Below are 12,951 nucleotides of genomic sequence, written 5' to 3' on the forward strand. Positions count from 1 at the left end.
AAACTAATAATAATTAATATAAACAACTTAATTTTCCCTAGTTTGCACAAAAGTGGGATTTTCGTCGAAGATTTCTAAAATAGCACAACATAGTCATTGCTCAACCATTTTTCACACAAGAGGTATCAAAATGAACCTTAGGACGAGGATAATGTTTTTATACCTCTTTGGGGACCAAAATTTGGCCGGAGGTGATTGAAAATTGGCGTAAAAGCGACTGCCATAATCGGGACTTTCTAAATAGAGCGGGTTTCGGGCATGCAAGCTCAAATCCGTGGTCTAGGGGTTGTGGGAAATCATCCTACACCTTCAAACACGGCCACATCAACAAAGTTTAGCTAGGTTTAGCTTGGAAAAATCCTAGAACTTGTGGGAAAACAATGAGGTTAGAAAATGTCTACACACGAATACTTGCATGCATGCTTGAAAATCCACTAGAACTTGAAGGATAGTCTTGAGAAAGAAAGTGGAAGCTTACCAAGACGAAAGTGGTTTGGTATGGTTTGGTTCGTCGAACTCCGTCGAGATGCGAAATGAAAACTTTGTATTTTTCCCAAATTAGTCGCAGCCACAAGATTTTGGCCGAGTTTCCTTGGTGCTTTGAGAGTTTTTGGGTGGCTTTAGATGAAGCTTGGAGGAGATGGTGATGCTTTGAGAATTTTTTAAGGTAGTTATGGTGGTGTTTTGAAGTACATCGAGAGGGAGAGCTGCGGGAGAGAGTTGAGATGTGAGGGAGAGTCTTGAGTGTATTGCAGTGGAAATTAATTGTTGAGTGAGTGGGTAGAGAGACAGAGAGAGTGCACGGGGAAGAAAGGTAGAAGCATAGGGAAGAGTGGAAGTGAAAAAAAAGAAATAATAAAGAAAGCCAAGGAAATGGATGTGATGATTAAAAACAAGAGGATCTGCTACATTTAGAAGGAAGTCACGGAATGGGATTTCCAATCCCAATTTAAAAATTAAGCGTGGGTCCCACCGCTTAATTATAGCTATAGGGTAGAAAATATAAACTTTCAAATGTATTTCTTGCAAAAAGAAGGGTAACTACATCACAAAGACTCTGAATTCAATTATGCTTGTGTCCGTGAGTTCATAAAAATGAGCATTGTTTAGAAAAAGTAAAAGTGGGAAGGGAAAGAAAAATTGAGGTCCACGTGGAAGACCTACATGGCATGTCAGGAGCATTATGATAATTTCGCTACTACTAAGAATAAAATACAATAAATTTTGTCCTTAAGAAAATTTCACAATCTACCCCCTTAAAAAAATTTCATCCTCGAAATTAAAACAAAAGAATTTAATCAAAGAAGAAGTACGTATACAAGTCTCTCACACGTTTCTCCATTTCCCATGTAGCCTCTTCAACAGAGTGGTTGTGAGACCCTAAATTTTTAAAGTACTTAGAAAGTGTTGTTATGAATTTTGAAGTGTCTTCGAATTTTACAATTTACAATTCATTTTGAATGGGTGATAATTTTACATGAGATCAAGGGTTATTTTGCGGTGATAGGTTGAAAGTAGATGAGATCACGAGTTTGTAGCATTTTTCAAATTATTTTTCGAAGCTCGAATGAAAATTTTATGAGATTTAAAAAGCCAGATGAACGTTGGAAAGCCATGTGGATGCCAAGGTATGGATGACTTGCCATGTGGACAGCAGTTGGAATGACCAGCAAGGAAAGGGTTGATGGTGGTGTCAATACACCATGACAACACATGGTTATAAGAATCGAAAGATAAGAACAAAGCAAAAGTGAAAGAGATTAGATTTCCATATTGCTTGATGCATGGAAAGCACCTATTGGACCTCTAAAATTGAAGACGTGAGGCGGCAAGCTTGGAAGATTATAAATATTCTTCCTCGTTCAGTGCTGCAAGCTAAAATGAAAACAGCAAAAGGAAAAAATTTCCTTCAATCTTTCGAAATTCATAACTTTCAATACGGGAATCCAACTGAGGAATGATTTTTGCCTACATGCTTAGTGAATCTAACCCAACGTTCGAAGGTAAATTTTGAGAATTATTACTTAAGTTTGAATAATTCGTTCAGATTGGGATTTGTGACTAATTAGACTCAAATCTATGATTTTAAGCTTGTTCTTGCACGATTTGAGGGCTTTGAAACCTATTCGATGACTGGAGAATGATTTTTGAGACATTAAGGTAAAGATTTACACATAATCAGATTGCTGGGATTTTATACAAGTTTCATTTGAATGAGATATAGAGGAATATGATGTTTGATTTGAAGTACTTCGAATTTAGATTTTAAAGGACATTTGTATGGAACAAATGAGTTGTACAATTGATATATTGTGTTTTGGCGTGGGATATATGCTGAAATTCTGGGAAAAACAGACCTCAAAGCCGCTGGTTTTCATACCAGGGATTGAACTGCGAAAACAGTTTTGGTATTGGGGTAATTGTGTAATTTTCAGAAAGTTTAGGGGGCCAAAGTGCAATTATCAAAGGTTTGAGGACCTATTTGAAATAATAAAAAGTTCAAATACATAATTTTTATTCTGGTTAAGTAAAGGTCCCTATTGGATATAATTGTTGTTATGGAATAAAGTTGAGTCATTATATATGGACATATAGTGACATATTGTAATTGTTTTGCTTGGCTTGGAGACTAGGTAGGGGAATCCTCACTTACCCTAGTTATGGAATTTTGTGAATGTACGTATATGTAAATATATGAATGCCTGTGAAAGCAGCATATATTTTGCTCTGATAGAACCATAAAGAAAAATGGTTTTGTTTTATATCATGATATGCATGTTGTTTTATGCTACAAATTAAAGTGATGACTTGAAAGTGAAGGGGGCATAGCGACTGCCTTGGGTTTCGATCCCCTAAACCTTTGGATGGGCTACTACTAAGGGATTAGTACCGCTACCTTTCTAGGAGAAGTACTAGGATTGAAAGGAAAATTTGTGAAAAACATGTTCATTTAAGCAACATCAATAGCATGCAATTAACAATTAAAGGCGGAATCATGCTTGTATGCACTTAAAACAAAACATTTACCCATGAAATTCAAAGCCTAGTAGATAGGTGAACCAAGACTCAACTCAAAACAAAGTGAGTTGAGAAATCAATACCTTTGTAGATTCCTCTTTGCATAAGCAAAGGCTAATCACCCAAAGAGAGGGCCTTCATTCCTTGCATCTTAGATCCATGGATTTGGATGGATGAAAAGGTTTCTCCAAGTTCCCAAAATTGAGAACCTCTAATTATTCATCACCAAGGCATAATGAAGAAGAAATGAGTGACCTTGGAGGAGTTTGATTGCTAGATGATCCCTCCAAGGTTGGCCAAAATTTTAGAGAGAAAGGAGAGCTTGTGTTCTCATCTTTTCCCCCAAAAATAACCCTTAGTAAATTTTAGGCTATAAAGTCCTTTATATAGTCCCTTCAAATAAGTGACCTAATGGACCAAAAGCCCTATTCTTTTACACATGGCCGGCCTATAGGTTTATTGGGCTTTCAAGCCCTTTGTTTATTCAAGTTGTCATACAACTTGAGTTAATGGGCTTGACATTCAAATCCCATTGGGCCTTGCGGCCCAAAACTAACCCGAGGTCTTTAACGAACTTATTCGTTTGATTAATTAACATATTAATTAATCCTAGCCTTAGATAAATAATTAAACCATTTAATTATTCTTACTCATCTCCGTTGTTTCTTCAAACTCTACCTTACTCGGTGAACGATCCATTAGGTTCCTTTTAGCGAGGCAGTGGCTTAACCCCGACGATGCCGTGGACACCCTGATAGAGTGACTTTGACATAATCAAAGATCAAGTACCTAACCACAAGACAGCTGTGATGCCTCAGGTCAAAGGACTACTTTGCATTATCCCAACCATGAGTTCTCATGTGACATGAATATGAGAACTCTTCGTTGATCGTGTTCAGTGAACTCATTCTCTATTGAGCACCTACGTACTTGTCTTGATGTCACACACACCAATGACTCGAGACTAGTCACTCTCCCTGAGAGAAGACATAGCACGTACTGATCTTAACGGACTGTCAATGCCCAATTGACAATCCTATGATCAGGAACGTTTAGGATGTGTCAACGAAAGAATGGTCTCATGAATCTAACTTCTTTAGATCGCATTCTTCCAATCACATATTCCTTGGACTTTATCGTTTAAGCATATAACATTTATATGAGACGGCTCAAACAATAATGTTTGCCCTTAATATTAAACTAGATTAGTTTAACATGTGAAATGTCCATAAAGTATCATCATATGATTGGTTTTAGGGCACATTTCCAACAATCTCCCACTTGCACTAGAGCCAATCAGCTTAGTCATCAGTGATGATACCTCTCATGTAGTCATTTCATAAATGGCTGAGTAGTAGGCCTAGACAATGGATATCTATATGTTATCCATAGAAGCAACCTTGAGAATAACGACGTCACCATTATACATGATTCTCAATCATGTGGTTCAGTCTCTCATTTGAGTTCGGACCTTGATGAGACCTTGATTCCTTGGCTTGAGCTATCGCCCCATTAGTGTCATACACTTTCTGGTTGGAACCGAATGAAGAGTTCATAAATGAACTTTCCCATCCAAACAACAATGTTGTAAGCTTCTATATGGCAATATATTTTGCATACATGATGGAACACATTAAAGTCATTACTTTTAACGTTTCCACCCAAATATCTCTTTAGTCATAATAAAGAGATATCTCATTATCACTTCATTCATAATGAAGAGATATTCTATGATGGATTAGATTCATAATCTAATTCATTTACGCTTCCATTACGTTACTCTAATTCTTCCTCATTCTTGAGGAATCCATCCTTAGTATTTCTTAAATACCTAAGGATTCACTTGACAGTTGCCATGGTTCTGATCCTGGGCTTGCACTGATATCATCTTGTACCGTTCTAGGTACAACTTATATCAATGTTTTCATACAATATGTAATACATAAATCACCTTTCTGCGTATGCATAAAGGATTCTATTTACGCATTATTTCTTTGGGAGTCAAAGGGTACATTCCCTTTGAGAAGAACAACTTCCTAGTCTCACTAGAATTGTCATTCTAATTGAAGTTTATCATCATATGAGAAACTTCCTAGCATCTCTTGTCTATTTTAGGGATTGATATAATCCAATTATATCTTGAAATCTATCATTATAGATTTCCATCCCATGTATATAGACTATGTCTCCCATATACATTCTATCATTATAGAATGTTTAAAGTCATAACTTTAACGATGAAGAATTCCTTTCATTTTCAAAATTAATATATATCATGTATATATATTCAAATTTAGGAATATGATTAACTCCCACTAATCTTTTGTAAACCTAGTAAACAAAAGATTCATTTACATCTTTATGAGAAATCAAACGATTTGATCCTTTTTCTCATAAGATGCTTATAGCTCCCACTAACTTGCTGAGATTCATGATGGATGGATCTCTACAACTTATATGTCTTGTGATTCTTAGTTTTAGACATATATTATCAAGGCTATCTTGATAATGGTTTCGGAAACCCATATTATGTCCAAACATTGAATCACCATTTAGTTGTTTCTAGCAATCTTCAAATTAATTGAAACTAAGACTATGTCAAAGACGGTTTCTTCAAAGTCAACCATTTTCTTTGAGTGTAGTCACCTTAAGCTACTGATTAGCCATTAAGGTTTCATTATTTCGATTCAAATGGTACTTTACCATTTCCTTGAGTATATATCATATATATACACTCAGTGTAGTCATAAGGATTTTCATTCTTATTTCTTTCGAATTAAGAGGTGTAACTCTATGACATAGTCATAAAGTTCAAACCATTCAACTGAGACGGTTTATAAATCCTTCTCGACTACCTTGGAGCTTGTGGTGTGGGAACTAGGTTGTTATTTTGTTGATCATATCAAACAAATATTGCTTATTAGCACACAACCCCAAATCTTAACATGTTTAAGATTTGTCTTTCTTTCCAACTACATCTTATGGAGTTATGAAAATTTTGGAAGATCTTCTAATTTACAATCATATTGTTTTTAGAAGTATATATATAAGAGCTTATGCTCTTTTACAAGAAAGGAGTACTTCACAGTAAATAAGAGCTTATGCTCTTTTACAACAATTGATCAAATCAAATTACTTTAAAGTAAAGAAGAGCTTATGCTCTTTTACAACAATTGATCATATCAAATTACAACCAAAATTTAATCTACACATTCCCATGGTTCAAACAAATTTGAAACGGCCTTTCACATAGCTCAATTATAGTAGGCTAAGGTTCATAATCATCCTTTCTTTAATTAATTAACGCTTTAACTAATTAAACTTGAATGCAACATTTTCATTTGGTTTTTGTATCCATAGAATTGATTTAATTGGAGCTAAATGAAATGAAAATCCAATTCTCATTTAAAGAGACAAAACAATTTTGTTCTCTACCTAATTTGGGCCAAAATGTTATGACCTTAACTTGTTTGGGCCATAGTGCAATTAACCTCAACTTTTGGGCTATTTTGCAAAAACTTAAACTTTTGGGGTCACTTTGTAAAAAACACAAAAGTCCACTACTTCATGTAATTACAACTAGAACCCAAAAATTTCCACAAAAAATAAAACTTCATTAAAGGAGCAAAACAATTTGTCCTTTTAGTGATTTTGGACCTTTACGTAAAAACGTAAACTTTTGGGTCAAAATGCAAATACACAAAAGTATCAAAACTTTATATAATTGCACAAAAGCCCCACAAGGACCCTAATTGAGTAGGGTGGCCGGTTTTGAAGCAAAGTATATAAAAAAAATTTCAAAGTTTTTGTAAGTGGGGTGTGTGTAATGGAATAAATCATTACACACCTACCCATTAAAATTTCTTTAATTTTTCAAAATAAATATCTAATATCTTTAAACATAAGAAATATTTCAAAACAAAAACTTTATGAAATAAATCAAAACTTTGAATCAAAACACCAAACCTTTTGTTCTTGGCAAGAACATATCAAGAACAATGAAGAACGTCCATGAAAACCCATAAGAGCTCCATGAACATTCTTCACCCAAAAACATCCCAAAACCACTCAAACTTAAGGGAAATAACATACAACCATACTAGGGTACATAGGGGTTCCAAAAGTCACTTTAAAACACTTTTAACAAGTCAAACAAGAACCCAAAAATCCACCCTTTGGATTTGGCCGAATTTCCCCAAAAACATGGCACCAAATTTTAGCTCCAAAATTCATGCTCATATGAACTACATCTACAACATTTGAGATGGCAAATTTTCTAACAAAATTTACATTCAAAGAAGCAAGAATAAAGCTTGTAACAATTACAACATTCAAATCACAAACTATGAACTACAAAACCCAAAAGGATTCACCAACTACTAGACTTAGGCTCTTGATACCACTTGAAAGGAAAATTTGTGAAAAACATGTTCATTTAAGCAACATCAATAGCATGCAATTAACAATTAAAGGCGGAATCATGCTTGTATGCACTTAAAACAAAACATTTACCCATGAAATTCAAAGCCTAGTAGATAGGTGAACCAAGACTCAACTCAAAACAAAGTGAGTTGAGAAATCAATACCTTTGTAGATTCCTCTTTGCATAAGCAAAGGCTAATCACCCAAAGAGAGGGCCTTCATTCCTTGCATCTTAGATCCATGGATTTGGATGGATGAAAAGGTTTCTCCAAGTTCCCAAAATTGAGAACCTCTAATTATTCATCACCAAGGCATAATGAAGAAGAAATGAGTGACCTTGGAGGAGTTTGATTGCTAGATGATCCCTCCAAGGTTGGCCGAAATTTTAGAGAGAAAGGAGAGCTTGTGTTCTCATCTTTTCCCCCAAAAATAACCCTTAGTAAATTTTAGGCTATAAAGTCCTTTATATAGTCCCTTCAAATAAGTGACCTAATGGACCAAAAGCCCTATTCTTTTACACATGGCCGGCCTATAGGTTTATTGGGCTTTCAAGCCCTTTGTTTATTCAAGTTGTCATACAACTTGAGTTAATGGGCTTGACATTCAAATCCCATTGGGCCTTGCGGCCCAAAACTAACCCGAGGTCTTTAACGAACTTATTCGTTTGATTAATTAACATATTAATTAATCCTAGCCTTAGATAAATAATTAAACCATTTAATTATTCTTACTCATCTCCGTTGTTTCTTCAAACTCTACCTTACTCGGTGAACGATCCATTAGGTTCCTTTTAGCGAGGCAGTGGGCGATTAAAACTCTTTCTAATCGATTGTGAATTGAAACTTACTTTCAATTCTCCCGTTAGTGATAATACACTTTTAGGGCTTCCACAAACCATGGTTGACGCCTAGCAGCATGTCATGGTTACCCAAGCTAATCAGAAAAGGTGGAGAACCTATTCAGTTTTAGGATTACAAATGCAATACGGTCTTTCTCTAATACAATACTCTTGACCACATTGTTTGGTTTGATAGTTTATTCATGTCTACTATCCAATGTGAATCTTGTACTTATATGATTACCTTGAATGTGATCTGGAATGCATTCCAACATCTCATTCATACTCTGGCCAGAGATTCTAAATCATATCATAGAGTATTCTCCCTCAAACAGTTTGAAGGTTAGAGATCCCTTGTTGCGCATTCACTTGCCTCCATGGCTAAGTGGCTTAACCCCGACGATGCCGTGGACACCCTGATAGAGTGACTTTGACATAATCAAAGATCAAGTACTTAACCACAAGACAGCTGTGATGCCTCAGGTCAAAGGACTACTTTGCATTATCCCAACCATGAGTTCTCATGTGACATGAATATGAGAACTCTTCGTTGATCGTGTTCAGTGAACTCATTCTCTATTGAGCACCTACGTACTTGTCTTGATGTCACACACACCAATGACTTGAGACTAGTCACTCTCCCTGAGAGAAGACATAGCACGTACTGATCTTAACGGACTGTCAATGCCCAATTGACAATCCTATGATCAGGAACGTTTAGGATGTGTCAACGAAAGAATGGTCTCATGAATCTAACTTCTTTAGATCGCATTCTTCCAATCACATATTCCTTGGACTTTATCGTTTAAGCATATTACATTTATATGAGACGGCTCAAACAATAATGTTTGCCCTTAATATTAAACTAGATTAGTTTAACATGTGAAATGTCCATAAAGTATCATCATATGATTGGTTTTAGGGCACATTTCCAACAAGGATATCTAAGGGTAAAGCATTAAAGGACACTCTCGCTACACCTTACCATAAGTATGTTCGTTTGGAGTTGGTCCTTGTAAGGGGGCAGTCGGTCATTGGACCGGTTATCAGGCATGTAGCGATTTATTGGGAACCCTGTTTTCTTTAAAAAGGAAACTGTGTGAGCATACAATCTATTTTCACACCTAAACAAGTCTTTTGTTGTGCATTAATCATTTCCTTATAGTATATATAGTATTGTATACTATTTTCAAACCTAGCTGGGTGGATTCCTTGAGGGGAAGCGATGAACATTTGTGATGCTCACCCCTACTTTATTACAGGGCTAGTGCACCTACAATTGGACGATCTGGCCTAAAGTCAGGACAAGAGTTGTTTGTTATTTGTCAACTTCTTAGTTGCTAATTGACTTTCCACATGTTTTTGTTTGTACATATGCTTGATTCCCTCCATCTTGAAGGAATCTTTTGTAGCTAAACTTACCACTTTGTAATTTCCAAATGGTACCTAAGAGTAGGTTTTGTTGTGAATTGTAAACTTCGTCTTTAATGACAAAAAGAAATTATCAATTTCGTTGCCTTTTTATTCTTCATTTTGCCAAAATGATTTCTGCTTCCATACTGCTTAAAAATAAACGATTTTACTTCCCCACAAATAGCCTTATGTTTTGTTAGGAATGTAGTGCTATAGTGTTGGAATTTGACATTATAGTATTGCGTTACTAATAGAGCTTTGCACTGTTACGTGCCCTTTTTTGGGGCGTGACAGAAAAATGGTATCAGAGCAATGGTTGATCCACTTCTAAAGATTTTTGTTGTTCCTCTGTATTTTAAATCGTTTTGGTTCGAAAAAGAGTTTTGAATTCCACTTTCGATTTGCGTTTTGGATTGACTCTGCCTTGCCATTTCAATTTAAACTTTTACTTCATCTATGGTCGAGCCAAATCCTGAACAAGTTGTTAAGTTAATATCTCTCATTTCAGTTCCTATTCGGTTGACAAGATGCCTAGTCATCCGACAAGTCCAAAAAAAAATAGGGCACCATTTGATGCACAACAAATAGTTGAAATGTTTAGGGCTTTTCAAGCATCGATGAATGCTTATATGCGCACTAATGAGGAATGCGCACATGATTGATAGATATTTTATCTTGATCATTTTTGAAAAATAAGCCGCTCAAGTTTTGGGGAGTGCTTGAAGCTGAAAAAGCTGAGAGTTGGTTGGAACATATTAAGAAGAAGATGAGAACTCTCCATGTACCACCATAACTTCAAGTTAATCAGCTTCACATGTCTTCGAAGGTGAAGCAATTTATAGTGGGGTATTATACATGCTCAGTCTAACATTGAAGAGATGAATTTTGATGATTATGAGTAACATTTTCTTAAGCATTACTTTCTTGATGCAATGAAGCATACTAAGATTCAAGAAATTCTTGATCTTAAGGAAGGGAATGTGACTATGGCTAAGTATGTTGCCAAATTTATTGAGTTGAGTAAGTACTCTGATGGTATTGCTAATGATTAAAAGACAATGGAAATTAGGTTCAGACAAGGGTTTATAGACTTTATCTGAAGGCATATTGTAGGTTAAGGACCTAAAACTTATCATGAAATTGTGGAAGCAGTTTAGGAGTTAGAGCAAGATTAATATAAAGGGTCAAGATCGAGAAAAATGATTAGGAAGTATTTGAGGAACCATAATGGAGTAGTAGTGGCAATGGTGGATATAGATTTAAAAGGCCAGGGCCTATTGAATGTTATAATTGCCATGAATTTGGATATACTAGAGATAAACACACCAGTTGCATTTATGTATCTCATGAATCGAGTATTCCAACCTTATTTGGATAAGTTTGTTATCGTTTTCTTTTGACAATATCCTTATTGATACTAAGGCTCCAAAGAAGCATGAAATGCATCTCCATATAGTTTTACAGATTTTAATGGACAACCAGTTGTATGCTAAGAAGTCGAAGTGTGATTTCTGGTTAACAAAAGTACAATTCCTTGGACATGTGATATATGGAGAAGGAAGATGAGTGGATCCCAGTAAGATAGAATCAGTATTGAATTGGGAGCAACTTAAGAGTGTTTCAGATAGATGAAGCTTTCTTGGATTAGTTGGCTATTATAGAAGAGTTATAGCTTATGCTTCAAGACAGTTAAAGAATTACAAGAGGAATTATCCAACACATGACTTGGAGCTAGCTACTGTAGTACATGCATTGAAGATTTGAAGATGTTCTTTGTACAACAGTAAGTTCAATGTTCATTCTGATCATAAAAGTCTTAAGTATATATTTACTCAACGTGATTTGAATTTGAGGCAAAGAAGATGGGTGGAGTACATAAAGGATTATGATTTTGAATTGTTCTACCATCCTATGAAACCAAATGTAGTTACTAATGCTTTAAGTAGAAAGACCAGGAGCACTTTGTCTCGTCTGATGTTAGCAGATAAAGAGATGTTTGATACAATACAAGATTATGATCTAGAGGTGCAACATGATGACATAAGTGCTTATTTGGCGAATCTTAGTCTAGCACCTCAGTTGGAGCGATATATAAAGTAGAAACAACATGAAGATTCTGAACTACAAGAAGTAAGGTAGAAGATAGTTTCAGGAGAAGCACTTAATGAATGGAAGCTTCATGAAAATGGTAGTGTGAGGTACAAAGGCCTACTGGTTGTACCTGAGAATGAAGAATTCAGAAATAAAGTATTAGATGAAGCTCATAAAACGCAGTTTGCTATGCATCCTAGAAGTACTAAAATGTACAAGGATTTGAAAAGGCAATATTGGTGGAAAGGTATGAAGCGTGATGTTGCTATTTATGTTGAACAATGTGTAGTGTGCCAACAAGTAAAGGCAGAACACCAGAAATGATTTGGAATGCTACATTCACTACTGATCCCAGAATGGAAATGGGACAAGATCACGATGGACTTTATTACCGGCTTGCAAAGATCAAACAAAGAACAAAATGGTATTTGGGTGATAGTTGATAGACTTACTAAGGTAGCTCACCTTTTACCTGTAAAGATGGATTGGCCTATCAGTTATTTCATTGAATTGTATATTGAATGGATTTTTTGATTACACGGAATTCCAAAGACAATAGTCTCAAATCAAGATCTGAGATTCATATCATGGCTTTGGAATAAGTTACAAGATGAGCTGGAACTCACCCTGATTTAAGTACAGCTTATCATCCGCAGATCGATGGACAGTCAGAGCGAGTAATTCAAGTATTGGAGGATATGCTTTGTACATAAATATTTGATTGGGATATGAAATATCTTAGAAACCGAGTTATGAAATGTAAATGACAAAACAATGGACTTGAAGAAACAACTTGGAAATAGGAATCCGACATTTAGATATCCACCTACATTTGTAGAATAGTTCACTACTTAGTGGCATGATGGGAAAGTATCAGTTATTTGTTTCTTTTCTTATTCATGTAATCATTGTCATTCGCTTGAGTTAAGGGACCGACTAGCCACTGGATCTTTGATACTCTATAGTGGAATGTTCATTGATTTAAGGAATAAAAAAAAAAAAATAATGGATATGATGCTAAGAAAATTGTGCAAAGGTTCCCATAATTTTCTTGAGAGTTTATGTGTGTTCAACTAAGTGTTAAATGTGAGTATCTGTAATCAGTACGTGTAAGATTTCGAACTTGACTTGGAAATGACAGTCCGATCAAAGGTGGAAACTCTGGACTT

The 12,951-nt window shown here is 35.4% G+C and overlaps 1 long non-coding RNA gene across 1 annotated transcript; it reads left to right on the forward strand.

Annotated features, from left to right (window-relative positions):
* The first annotated feature begins 1,882 nt into the window (after positions 1–1,882).
* On the forward strand, positions 1,883–2,290 carry LOC148691561 (uncharacterized). The gene is made up of 2 exons (XR_015954704.1): positions 1,883–2,003; positions 2,091–2,290. It is a non-coding gene; the product is annotated as an uncharacterized LOC148691561 (long non-coding RNA).
* Positions 2,291–12,951: the final 10,661 nt, after the last annotated feature.

This window comes from Pyrus communis, chromosome 13, assembly GCF_041283825.1.
Source record: "Pyrus communis isolate YQ-2024b chromosome 13, ASM4128382v1, whole genome shotgun sequence".
Classification (NCBI taxonomy): Eukaryota; Viridiplantae; Streptophyta; class Magnoliopsida; order Rosales; family Rosaceae; genus Pyrus; species Pyrus communis.